This window comes from Heteronotia binoei, chromosome 7 (genome assembly GCF_032191835.1).
Source record: "Heteronotia binoei isolate CCM8104 ecotype False Entrance Well chromosome 7, APGP_CSIRO_Hbin_v1, whole genome shotgun sequence".
In the NCBI taxonomy this organism is placed as follows: domain Eukaryota; kingdom Metazoa; phylum Chordata; class Lepidosauria; order Squamata; family Gekkonidae; genus Heteronotia; species Heteronotia binoei.
In genome coordinates, this window is record NC_083229.1 from 25,424,769 (window position 1) to 25,437,458 (window position 12,690).

Sequence of the window (12,690 nt, forward strand, 5' to 3'; positions counted from 1 at the left end):
GCATATATTTGCACTTTTCATATTGGTATTCTGTACCTTTATGGTATTTAGAGGAAATATATAAGGCCATACTTAACAAAAATATATTATGAATTACTGAGGTAACAAGATCCTGAGGAACAGGGATCTTGCTGGAAGTGTGAGGGGGGGGGGACTGGGGAGATGGGCTGTGGGTGAGAAACAAGATTTAGTTCTGTAGCACCTTAGAGATTTTTTGAGGTATGAGCTTTTAAGAGTCAAAGCTCCCAGGTTTCTTTGCACTTGGGTGAGATATCCTCCTGTTTTTCAGTTGGCTGTCTGGTGTCTCTGTGTGCAAGCTGAATGTATTCGTTTGTTTGTCTGTATTTGCTTCATTTATATTCTGCCTTTCTTCACAGTGGGGATCCAAAACGGTTTACATCATTCTGCTCTCCTTCATTTTATCCTTACAACTCTGTGATGGGGGCTAGGCTTAGAGTGTGCCAAGGTCACCCAGCATGCTGCTGTGGAAGAGTGGAGATTTGAACCTGGCTTTCTTAGATTCTATCCTGATACTTCAACCATTATACCACACTGGCTCTCATTACATTAGTAACTAGCAGATCAGTTCCTTCCCCACCCTGCTGCTAGCATAATGGTTTACAAGGCGTTGTAACATCCAGTAGCCTACAACTCGAAACAGTCAGTTATGAAGCACTTGGGGAATCCTCTTGCCCTAAAAAAACTGACTTTAAGCATATCATTGCAGATCAGTCTCATGTGCCTGGCAAGCCCCCAAAACATTTATTAAGCAAAGCAGGTTGTAGCAAGAAGGCAGAGACCAAAGCAGTTGAAAGCAAGGACAAGATCAGCTGGGCAAGGGGAAAAGCCATGGAGGCTAAAGAGAAAGGATCAGAAGGGAGGGGACAAAAAGTGCTCTGTTACTGTGGCAGACCTTTTAAAAATGGCATTTGACTTTGAATGAAAAAAAGGAACCTACATTTTCAAATCCAAGTTTGGAGGAAGAGAAATAAAAATGACAGCTGTTGTAATTGGGCATGTTATCTGCAAAGTTTTGCACTGAAAATTTTGTTTTAAGTCCTGAAGTCTTCTATGCGCACAAATCTGGGGGTGGATGATTCATTGATACCTCATTCACTTGGCGAGCACAATGGCACAAGTTCACTTGTCACTCTTCTGTAAATGTCATTTGCTGCTGTGTTGGGAGAGGAATTGTGCAGAAAGGCAGTTTAGGATGAAGGGTTTTTTGTTCTGTGATGTGATCATCGCAGTCTCTATTTGAAAAGCACATCTGTGCAACTCTAATCAGCAACTGTGCTTTAGAAATAGTATACTTTTGTGGAGGAAATCCAGAAATGGGGCACTTGGAACTAAAGTCTATCAAATTTAGCATGCAGATAAATTTAGCTTAGAGTATAGTTTTTACAAGTGGAAAGCTAGGCTAATCTTCGTTCAATTCCACCCACCCTTTCCCTTCCAGCTGTATATATATAAGTAGAATTTTTACACAGATCCTTCATTATAGTCCATACAATGAAGAGAGTCCTGGATGAAAATACAAATATTCTTTCCTCCTGCCTTCTCGCCTAGGGCAAGCTCTCTGCCTAAACTCACATCCCTTTCCTTATTCTTCCAGCTGTCTCTCAGCCCCTCCCATCCTCAGCTCTTCAGCAGTACATACCAGAGCTAATGTACACAGTTAATCAGTGGGGATTTGTCCTTTTGATTAACGTAGAGCTTGCACAGCTTTGAAAATCAATAGGGAGTGCTTGTCTGGTAATGACAAAATGAATCAAAGTAGTAGTTATCTAAATATGGCAAATGCATTTGAACAGACAAGAAATCATTGGGTTGATTGAACTTTTTTAATTTTATGGGTATATTTTTAATAGAGAAGTATATGTTCCCACGTGCTGCTATTAAGGAGCTGTTTCTTTCTCCATTGCATTGCCATCTCTTCTACACACAGTAAGATTATGGGCAGGCTTGAAGCTTGTGCACTTTCTCCCTTGCTTCCCTTGCCAAGTCATCCCACATCTCTTCCAAAGCATGAATGATATTGGGGCTATCAGATGTGTATTCTGAATTTATTATGGAGTTTGCCCTTTAGGTACAGGGTGCTTTTGTTTAGTGTGTTTAAGAATTTGTAATCCACTGTTCAGAAAACTGGATGCTTAGTGAGGTTAGGCTGTAGCAGTGGAAAAGAGCAAAAGTCTGCTAACTGCTAAAAACTTGACAAAATCTGTGAAACATATTGGGGAGGTGCAAGAATTTTGTTAGTCTTTGTGCTACTGGATTCTTGCTGTTTTCTACTGTTTGGAAAACTGTTCTTAGCAATGATATGTAACCAGAAGTGTAAAAGTGTAACCAGGTGTTTTTTTAAAAATGCACAATTCATCCAATAAAACAGTAAACACAGCTGCAAAAATGGGGAATAGCTCTTGAGTAAAAATACACTCTATGATCTTCTGTGAGCTTTCTATATTCTCCCCTGCCTTTAGCAGTGGAGGAAAAGGCAGCATTTTCACTCAGTTCCCCCCCACACACACACACACTGCATCCTCCTGTTCTGTGATGCATTTTGTTCATGAGGATCCATTGCTCAGTGAATTTTCAGGACTCACTGGAGAAGGAGTCCTGTCTCATCATCTGTTTCATCAACTGTTTCCACAAATTGTTCTCTTTATCAGCCGATTCAAGATTCAAGAAATAAAGGTCAGATTCTGCCCATTCTAAAATGATGGTGTGGGTACTTATGACATATAAGGGCAACTGCCAGTATATTTCCATGATCCTGTCATGGCATCATGAATAGTATTATTGCATAGTTTGATTTCAGTGATGATTGTACTGTTGTCTCTTTAAAAGCATTTCAGAGAGCTAACTGTAATACTTTTTTTATTGTTAAAATAGAGTTGTAGATTAATGTCAGCAATCTAACACCAAGCCCTTCGTTTACTTTTATAAAAAAAAAAACCCACACACACACCCTTTCAGTGCATTGGGATATGGTAACAGAAGACTTTGAACCTTACTGGATTTGTGATTTGGCAGCCAGGCTCGTGGTGAACCTGTCTCTATATTTGTTGCAGTTGTGTTGTAAAGAACTTTGGTTCTCAGCGAAACTTTGGTCAAAAGTTGCCTGTGTAGGCCTCTTGGCTCCAAACGTACTTTGTCACAGAGATAGCTGGTGTGTAACCTTCAAGCAAACTGCTTTCAGCTGGGTGAAGCCAATACCACCTGTTCATGGGCTTTTTAACCGACAAATTTCCTAAAGCTGAAGAAACCACCCTCCTTGGATTTGGGATGCGAGATCACTAATCTACAGTATGTGGTGATGTATCTCAGCAACAAGGGAAAGAGGTTACATCACCTGTTAGATTGTGATTGGCTCTTCGGGCTCAGAGTCAGTCAGAATCCTTTCTTTGTTAGCCAGCCCTTTGTCTAGTGCTAGCTGGGTAATCACTTAGCAAGACATCATGCCAGTGGTGGCGTGAGCCCAATTTGTCTGATGGATTCCATCTTGAATGCTGTTCTTGTGGACTGATGCCCTGACCTGTCTCTTGAGAAGCAGAGTTTTGATGCTAAGCCTAACACCTGCTTGGATTGTATTGGTAACTACTGCTTATGTTTAGTTACGCTGGACATGCTTAGACTCTTTCATTTCCCTTCACTGTCTTGTCATTTTAGAAATATTTTTGTACCTTAAGTAAACAAATACACACACACACACCCCCCTGGCATGGTTCTTTGTCTCCTACAGCCACAAAAGCTAAATCCAGAAGCCTTGGACTGCTCACCTACAGTTAATACTTTCATTTGGAAACTCAGACTGCAAGCCAACCTTGCAGGGTTGACTTTCTGGAATAATTCCCTGAGAGGCTCTGAGGCCTGTCTCTTCATTCTGCAGCTTTTTAGGAACAGACTAGAAGGGACTGGTGGCAGCTACTCTTAAGTCTAGAGAGTTGGCTTAGTCTCTCTCTGAGAGTTTGGTAATTTATTTTTGTCTTGCCCTTACAACCAAGGTTCCGCTCTTCCCAGGGTTGGGGGAGTAGAACCTTGACAGTGTTCATTAAACAATAGTATTTATGTACACCATCCTGTTGGTGCTGATAGTGATGCTGCATAGAACTTAGTAACTGGGGTTTCTTTGACTTTTAATATGCAACCACAAAATAATTTTTGTGAAAATGACATTGTTATAATTTTTCTAGCTGTATCTGTCTCCTGGAATCCAGACAGGGCTTCAATGTAATTTTTGAACCAGATCTTTTATCTAGAATTCATCTTGTTCTAACAGCATCTTCTCAAATGGTGATGCGTCATCCAGATTTCTCATGGAATGTTTAACAAATTAGAGCTCCCAGTTTTCTGACTTTCCAGCTATAGCATATAGCATGTGGGTGTGTTTATAGATCACTATTTTAGATCTTTGCTGTTATAGCTTTAAATTGCTGTTATAGCTTTAAATTTTTTTTTTAGAGATGTCTGTCTGGCAGTTTTATTAGTTCCTTCCTACAGAGCTTGTCTACTTTTCTCAGAAACTGTTTAATGTTTAATGGAGTGCATTTTTGGCTCTTGCAGGTTTTTATAGCTTTTTAGGAAGGGAATAGGCAATTTGTAAACCATGGAGTCAAAAAGTTCTCCATGGATTTCCCATTTGACCACCAGAATAGCTGCAACTCCAAGGAGTTGGACTTTCTTGTCTCTGTTGTGTATCTTTTGCTCATTCCTATCCTATCCCCAAGCCAAAATATAAGGAAATGGAAGTGAACAGCTGAGATGCATCACTCTGTTATAATATAAAATAAAATCCCATAGCATTATACTAGGAATTCTGTACTCAGCTATGGATTGTGAAATAATAAAAAAAAAAAGGTAGTCCCCTGTGCAAGCACCAGTCGTTTCCAACTCTGGGGTGACATTGCTTTCACAACGTTTTCACGGCAGACTTTTTACGGGGTGGTTTGCCATTGCCTCTTCCCCAGTCATCTACACTTTCTCCCCAGCAAGCTGGGTACTCATTTTACCGACCTCAGAAGGATAGAAGGCTGAGTCAACCTCAAGCTGGCTACCTGAACCCAGCTTCCGCTGGGATCAAACTCAGGTCGTGAGCAGAGAGTTCAGACCACAGTACTACAGTACTGCTGCTTAGGACTGCAGTACTGCAGCTTTAACACTCTGCGCCACAGGGCTCTATGGATTGTGAAGTACTAGCTCACAATTTTGAACAAGTGGGTTTATCTCTGATAAGCTGAGACAGCTGGAGAAGTTGCTAAGAATTTCTGCATTTTGAAAGACTTCATTCTGAGGCTTGGGTGACTGCTGAAAAGGCTGAGTTGTGATAGCTGGGGAACTGCTGTACGTTTGGGTGAGTGGGCTAAAGGTGAAAGTGATTGATTGATTGATTGATTGATTGAGAGTAATTGTTGATGATTGCTTAGGAGTGGTCTGCTCCACCCTCTTTGCATTTTAAGCTGCGCCTTGCCAAAGCTAAAGAGCTAAAGGGCTCTTGGCCTGTGGCTCTTTGCCTGGGGGCTTCCTAAGGACCAGGAACCCAGATCCCTGATTTCCTTGTTCTCCCAATAAGGTAAGTTGACCTTCCAGAAGGGGAGCCACGTAAACAACAGCATTTAAAGAGGACTGTATAGTTAATATATATATCATTAACTGTATAGTTAATATATATATCATGAAGGTAGAATGCCAGCAGGGGGGTGGGGGCTTTCCAGTGTTTTGCACTGAGTGTCACATGTATGACTATCTGCCCACAGGACAGAAGTCTTGGGTGTGTGCTCGATGCAAGGAGCTCCTGGTCCTCAGGGAACGGGTTCGTACCCTTGAGGCCGAGGTGACTGCCCTGGAGAAGCAGAGACGGTCAGTTAGGCAATTGGGGAAGACTCTTGGGGGCGTATTAGATGAGCCCCACTCTGAATGTGGCAGCCCCGTTGCTGCCAGAGAGCGTGAGGGTCTAGAGGGAACAGGGCACCTTGCTGAGGATAAGGGGAATGCGCCCTCAGAAGGGACCTCTTCTTCGGTTGGTGAGCGGGTATCCTTTCGCGCCAAGGAACCATCCCTGGGCAGGGGGAGAGGGGGGGTCTTGGTAGTTGGTGATTCGATCCTTAGGCAAGTAGACAGCTGGGTGGCGAAACCGCGTATTGACCGTATGGTGACTTGCCTGCCTGGTGCGAAGGTAGTGGACATTACGCGTGTAGTAGATAGGCTGATAGACAGTGCTGGGGAGGAGCCTGTGGTCATGGTGCATGTTGGCACCAACGATGTGGGGAAATGCAGTCGTGAGGTCCTGGAGGAGAAATTTAGGCTGCTAGGTGGGAGACTTAAGGCCAGGACCTCCAAGGTGGCCTTCTCGGAAGTGCTACCTGTTCCACGTGCAGGGCAGGAGAGACAGGCGCAAATTAGAAGTCTCAATGTGTGGATGAGACGATGGTGTAAGGAGGAAGGGTTTAAGTTTGTTAGGCACTGGGATGCTTTCTGGAACAAGCCGGAGCTGTACAAAAGAGACGGTCTCCACTTGTCTCCGGATGGAACCAGGCTGCTGGCGCTTAAAATCAAAAAGGTGGCAGAGCAGTTTTTAAACTAAATCTTGGGGGAAAGCCAACAGGAGATGGAATGTCTCTGGTTCGGGAGGACTCGTCTCAAAGAGATGAAGGGTTGGCTTCTATTTTTCTACCGAGTAACGGATCAGATTTGTCCACTGTGATGGTGACAAACAGTATGGACTGTCTGCTAGAGTCTCGAGGCGGCAGGAGAGAGGTGGCGGGCCTAGCTTGCTTGGGAAATTATAAATGTTTGTATGCAAATGCTAGAAGTGTCCGAAGTAAAATTGGTGAATTGGAATGTTTAGTGTTGGGAGAAAACATAGACATTGTGGGAATTTCAGAAACTTGGTGGAATGAGGAGAATCAGTGGGACACGGTGATTCCTGGATATAAGTTATATCGGAAGGATAGGGAGGGAAGGGTTGGAGGTGGGGTGGCTCTGTACGTCAGAGAGGATATACGGTCCAGTAAGACTGAGGTCAGAGAATTAGATTCCCTTTTAGAAATGCTTTGGGTTGAAATAGAGGGCCCAAAAGGAAATTTAACTATGGGAGTTTGTTATCGCCCACCAAATCAAAAGAGAGAGGATGATTATAATATGATGGAGGGATTAAAGATAGCGGCTAAACGTAAAAACTGTGTCGTAATAGGTGATTTTAACTACCCACAGATTGATTGGGTCAATATGTGTTCTGGTCGAGAGAAAGAGATTGAGTTTCTTGATGCTCTCAATGACTGTGCTATGGAGCAGATGGTCTCAGAACCTACCAGGGGTGGGGCAATCCTGGATCTGGTCCTAAGTAATGCCCAAGACTTGGTGAGAGACGTAAAAGTGATTGCGCCGCTTGGGAACAGTGACCATAATGTTATTGATTTCACCATTTGTATAAATAGGGAGTTGCCCAAAAAGACCGCCACAACCACATTTAACTTTAAAAGGGGTAAATTCTCTGAGATGAGGAGGCATGTGAGGAGGAAACTGAAAGGAAAGGTAAATACGGTCAAAACCCTTGGGGAAGCTTGGAGACTACTTAAAACTATAATCCTAGAAGCTCAGATAAAATACATACCACAAGTTAGGAAAGGCACAAACAGGTATAAGAAGAGGCCAGCATGGTTAACAAACAAAGTAATGGAAGCTGTAAAAGGTAAGAAGGACTCCTTTAAGCGGTGGAAAACCAGTCCAAGTGAGATTAATAAAAGGGAACACAGGCAGTGGCAAATCAAATGCAAGACTGTGATCAGGCAGGCAAAAAGGGACTATGAGGAGCATATTGCAAAAAACATAAAGACCAACAATAAAAATTTCTTCAAATATATTAGAAGTAGGAAACCAGCCAGGGAAGCAGTGGGGCCCTTGGATGACCATGGGGTAAAAGGATTACTGAAGGAGGATGGGGAAATGGCTGAGAAGCTGAATGCATTTTTTGCCTCCGTCTTCACCGTGGAAGATGAGAAGTGTTTGCCCGCCCCAGAACCACTAATATTGGAAGGGGTGTTGAAAGACCTGAGTCAGATTGAGGTGACAAAAGAGGAGGTCCTACAACTAATAGACAAATTAAAAACTAATAAGTCACCGGGTCCGGATGGCATACATCCGAGAGTTCTGAAAGAACTCAAAGTTGAACTTGTGGATCTTCTAACAAAAATCTGTAATCTTTCATTGAAATCTGCCTCCGTTCCTGAGGACTGGAAGGTAGCAAATGTCACCCCCATCTTTAAAAAGGGTTCCAGAGGAGATCCGGGAAATTACAGGCCAGTCAGTCTGACTTCAATACCGGGAAAGTTGGTAGAAACCATTATCAAGGACAGAATGAGTAGGCACATTGATGAACACGGGTTATTGAGGAAGACTCAGCATGGGTTCTGCAAGGGAAGATCTTGCCTCACTAACCTGTTACATTTCTTTGAGGGGGTGAACAAACATGTGGACAAAGGAGACCCGATAGATGTTGTTTACCTTGACTTCCAGAAAGCTTTTGATAAAGTTCCTCATCAAAGGCTCCTTAGAAAGCTTGAGAGTCATGGAGTAAAAGGACAGGTCCTCTTGTGGATCAAAAACTGGCTGAGTAATAGGAAGCAGAGAGTGAGTATAAATGGGCAGTCTTCGCAGTGGAGGACGGTAAGCAGTGGGGTGCCGCAGGGCTCGGTACTGGGTCCCATCCTCTTTAACTTGTTCATAAATGATTTAGAGTTGGGAGTGAGCAGTGAAGTGGCCAAATTTGCGGATGACACTAAATTGTTCAGGGTGGTGAGAACCAGAGAGGATTGTGAGGAACTCCAAAGGGATCTGTTGAGGCTGGGTGAGTGGGCGTCAACGTGGCAGATGCGGTTCAATGTGGCCAAGTGCAAAGTAATGCACATTGGGGCCAAGAATCCCAGCTACAAATACAAGTTGATGGGGTGTGAACTGGCAGAGACAGACCAAGAGAGAGATCTTGGGGTCATGGTAGATAATTCACTGAAAATGTCAAGACAGTGTGCGTTTGCAATAAAAAAGGCCAGCGCCATGCTGGGAATTATTAGGAAGGGAATTGAAAACAAATCAGCCAGTATCATAATGCCTCTGTATAAATCGATGGTGCGGTCTCATTTGGAGTACTGTGTGCAGTTCTGGTCGCCGCACCTCAAAAAGGATATTATAGCATTGGAGAAAGTTCAGAAAAGGGCAACTAAAATGATTAAAGGGCTGGAACACCTTCCCTATGAAGAAAGGTTGAAACGCTTAGGGCTCTTTAGCTTGGAGAAACGTCGACTGAGGGGTGACATGATAGAAGTTTACAAGATAATGCATGGGATGGAGAAAGTAGAGAAAGAAGTACTTTTCTCCCTTTCTCACAATACAAGAACTCGTGGGCATTCGATGAAATTGCTGAGCAGACAGGTTAAAACGGATAAAAGGAAGTACTTCTTCACCCAAAGGGTGATTAACATGTGGAATTCACTGCCACAGGAGGTGGTGGCGTCCACAAGCATAGCCACCTTCAAGAAGGGGTTAGATAAAAATATGGAGCAGAGGTCCATCAGTGGCTATTAGCCACAGTGTGTGTGTGTATGTGTGTATATATATATATATATATATATTTGGCCGCTGTGTGACACAGAATGTTGGACTGGATGGGCCATTGGCCTGATCTAACATGGCTTCTCTTATGTTCTTATGTTATTAATGGGTGAGTCAGCTGGTGAGAGAGGGACTCAGTTAAGGTGGTTCTGCTTACCATCGGTTGGGGACTCATGGTCTTCCTCTCTCTCTTCATTTTTTTGTTTAACATTATCCATAGCTTGCTGATATGGAAATCATGGCAAACTATGATTAGTGCTACAAAGTAGGGGTCCAATAGCACCTTTAAGACCAACAACATTCTATCCAGAATGTAAGCTTTCATATGCATGCATACTTTATCAGACAATGGAATGGGTACAGTCAGCAGAGCTACTTATAGCTGGTAGGCTGTGGTTTAGAATGCCAAGTGTATAAAGGGGAGGGACAGTGGCTCAGTGATAAGAGCATCTGCTTGATAAACAGAAGGTCCCAGGTTCAGTCCCTGGCATCTCCAACTAAAAAGGGTCCAGGCAAATAGGTGTGAAAAACCTCAGCTTGAGACCCTGGAGAGCTGCTGTGTCTGTCTCAGATTCCTTTGCCATGCCATTAATATAATGTATCAATGAAAGATGAGAGGCATCATTGTACCACTACTTCTGAAATATTTTACGTAATTGCTTGCTGCAATATTGTGTAGATTTATTTTCATTAGATCCAGCTATTTCACTCTGTTTGGGCATTCACATTTCTCTAGCGTAAGACCCTCCCACTAACATGAGGCATTCTGCATTTGCAGAAGAGTCCTTTTATCCCTCCTTTTTTCCAAGGAGCATTATTGTCATTCTCTTTGTGGGGGGAAGACAGATAAAAGAGAGAGTGGTTTACCCTTAGCAAGTGTGTGTCTGTGATTGTATAAAACAACTCTGCATGTATATATGGGAACAAAAAAGATTATACTTTATATAATCACTTATATTTGAAGATAAGTAAATTACTATTTTGGACTTGTCAGTGAAAGTCTCTTTGGTTTTAGGCTTCTGTTTTTTGTCTTTCCCACATTTTATTACAGTATCATGTGTTGTCTGTTGGAAAAAAAACATTTTGGCATCTTTTTTGGCTTACATCCAGGAATTCACACACTGAAAGAAGCACCTGAAAAATGTAGTTTTCTGTTTTAAACATATCTCAAAAAGCCATTGAAACTATATTAGCAAAAAGTAAATTCCAGATGTGAAGTAACAGCAGTTCTTGTAATGGACTTCCAAGAATTCTTACTCTAAGGCAGATCAGTGAAAAGGAGAAAAATCAAAGAATTTACAAAACGTGTTTTCCGTGAGGTCTGCAGAAGAAGAGCCATCTAAAATTTGTGACACTTCTCAATAGTATCAGCTACTTGAGTCTTGTCAATTTTTCTTCCTTGACTGCCTTCACTGTACTGCAACCTAAGCTAGGGAGCCAGTGATCAGCCTCATGTATTGACTGTGTAAAATTATCTGAGCTTGCTAATTGTGGGAAAAAAACATTACTCTCTGAAAGGACTGCTCTGTATGGAGCTCACTGTTTTTGCCAGCGCTTTAAAGAATGGAGGACACTGGCTTCTGCAGTTTATTTTATGTAAGACTTCCCCCTTTTGGTAAAGCCCATATGGCTTTTTAGTTTTTACATAAAGGACTATATTGGCACACTCAGATCTTTAGCCCAAGAAAAACTGCCCTGAACTGTAGCTCTCATGCATAAGTTAATGTTGGGTTCATAGATCTTATTCATTCCTATTAGCCTTATGAATGAGGCTGTTCATCTGGAACAAATACCTATCAGTTCATTTTCACAGAGCATATGCCCATAGTGAAGGCGGAACTGTGCAATACAAAAAATGCAGGCTTGCCTCCAGAACCGACAGCCCCATGTCAGGTTTCCTCCTTCTCTGTGATACCAAACAGAATAACGTTGCATTCTGATGTTGGTGTACTGAGTGTTTCCTGCCTCTCCAGTGATGTGGAATTGGTTGCGCACTGGGGAGGGGTGGGGTGGATACACAACAGTATGCTCAGTGCTGTGGGTCAGTTCATGTTAAGATCCTTCTCCCAAGCCTTCAGTACCCATTTCTTCAGAGATGAGGCAGGTGCCAACCAGAGACAAGAATTCTTCCATAGAGGTTCCTCGCCTTTGGAATGTCTTCCTTTGAGGCTTGGTGGTGCTTATGTTGTCACTTTTTGCTCAGCAGGCCAAAAAATTTCCTTTTCCCAGGCTTTTAGTCAAAGAGTTCCATCTCTTCTAGTGTTGTTTTATTTTATTTATTTACATTGTTTATAGTCTGAGACTCAAGGTAGGTTGCACAGTGTAAGTCAATGCGTCAGCAGGAGACATCTCAAAAGCAATGTAATAACAGACTAGAATTGCAGAATCTTTATATTTTGTTTAGATATTAGACAAACAAATATTGAATAAATAGAAAACAGTGCAGTGGGATAAAACAATGAGTGCAGCAAACGATAATACATACTATATACAGTTGTATGATCCACGCTCCTGTTACCGTTATTAAAATGCCTTCCCTGAACCATTCCATTCTCCTGTAGTCCTGTTACTTATATAAAATGCCCTCAGGAGTAATTCTGTGTGACATAGTTTGCAGAATGAGAGAAACATGACACGCTGTTAGCCTGAAGAATCTTTTAGGAACAGTATATTATGATTCTACTTTATTGCATTTCTTACCTGAGCCCGTTACCAGGAGGGCAGGATATAAATCTAATAAAATAAAAATAAAATAAAATACCTTGCTGTTCAGTTCCAGTGGCTCTCGAGAAGATACAGCATTTAAATTTTCTAAATAAATAAAAGAACCCTTAACTGTGTTTTGGTGCTGTGTTTGTGCAGTACCCTGCCTTTCTCTGCTAATGTGTTCAAAGTCTGGGTTAATATAAAAGTGACACTGTTGGGCAAGAAGAATATACCCATGGAACTGGCATGCACTTAGAGTTCAGCTGCGCAGTCTCACTACATGTGCCAGGCTAATGCCCTGGCTTCCTATCTCCAGCATGCTAATCTTGCACAGAGAGTTCAATTTAAATGAGACCACTGGGCATGTGCAATATTGCACGG

General features: G+C 42.3%; 1 protein-coding gene across 1 annotated transcript in view; it reads left to right on the top strand.

The window, feature by feature from the left end:
- The window catches only part of MRPL13 (mitochondrial ribosomal protein L13), a 41,629-nt gene that overhangs the window by 7,933 nt on the left and 21,006 nt on the right, over positions 1-12,690 (top strand). The window lies entirely within an intron of this gene.